The following is a 1,315-nucleotide window of genomic DNA, read 5'->3' on the forward strand; positions in this document are numbered from 1 at the left end:
TTCTCATTTCTCATGTCAGTGAGATTCTCTTGATTCTCCATTACCACCTTTGTCCAATTTCATTTATAGTTCGATAAAGGCCATTGCTATTTAAATAGTTATGCTTTATTGTTCAAATTAAGAACTCTGGTTTTATAGTGAAAATATGCTCAAATGGGGGAAATATCATACTGTTTAACATATAAAATATAGTTATCATACATATGAGAAACTATTTTTTAAAAGCATAAGAATTTAGCCCTTTTGGCTCTCTGAGCAGCACTGTGGTCATCAGCAAGAATAAGCGCCTTACGAAAGGCAGCAAGAAGGGAGCCAAGAAAAAAGTGGCTGACCCATTTTCAAAGAAAGATTGGTATGATGTTAAAGCACAAGCTATGTTCAATATACGAAATATTGGGAAAACACCAGTCATGAGAACTCAAAGAACCAAAATCGCATCTGATGGTCTCAAGGGTTGTGTTTTTGAAGTAAGCCTAGCAGATGTGAGAATGATGAAGCTGCATTTAGAAAATTCACATTAATTACTGAGGCTGTTCAGGGCAAAAGCTGGCTGACTAGTTTGCATGGCATGGATCTTACCTGTCACAAGATGTGCTCCATGGTCAAAATTGACCAACCATGACTGAAGCTCATATTGATGTCAGGACTACCGATGGTTATTTGCTTTGTCTATTCTGTGCTGGTTTTACTAAAAAACACAACAACCAGATTCTGAAGACCTCTTGTGCTCAGCATCAACAGGTTTGCCAAATCCAGAAGATGACGGAAAACATGACCGAGAAGTGCAGACAAATGATTTAAAAGAAGTGGTCAATAAATTGATTCCAGGTAGCATTGGAGAAACCACAGAGAAGGCCTGTCAATCTGTTTATCTGCTCCATGATACCTTTGTTAGAAATGTCAAAATGCTGAAGAAGCCCAAGTTTGAATTAGGAAAAGTCATGGAGCTTCGTGATGAAGGTAACAGTTCTGGAAAAGGTACTGCAGATGAGACAGGTGCTAAAGCTGAACGAGCTGATGCATATAAACCTCAGTCCAAAAATCTGTTTAAAATTCAGACTTTTCACAGTGACAAATAAAACCTGTTCATGATTTTCTTTTAAAAGAATTTAATTCAGAGACTACCAACTGCATGGTAGATACTTATATAAATTATGTAGGCAATGACAGAAATAAAAGAATTTCTCTAAGGCTTAATCAAAGGTTGCAAATTGATGAATATTTTTGTTTGGCATGCATGGTATTCATAACTTAAAAAATAATTGAGAATAGCTAAACAGTAAAAATAATGACAGCTGACATTTATTAAGTGCTT

At 36.0% G+C, this 1,315-nt stretch overlaps 1 pseudogene; it reads left to right on the forward strand.

Moving 5' to 3' along the window:
* The first annotated feature begins 269 nt into the window (after positions 1–269).
* Positions 270–1,079, forward strand: LOC109438435 (small ribosomal subunit protein eS1 pseudogene; annotated as a pseudogene).
* Positions 1,080–1,315: the final 236 nt, after the last annotated feature.

This window comes from Rhinolophus sinicus, chromosome 3 (genome assembly GCF_057876585.1).
Source record: "Rhinolophus sinicus isolate RSI-liver-muscle chromosome 3, RSI-T2T, whole genome shotgun sequence".
Classification (NCBI taxonomy): Eukaryota; Metazoa; Chordata; class Mammalia; order Chiroptera; family Rhinolophidae; genus Rhinolophus; species Rhinolophus sinicus.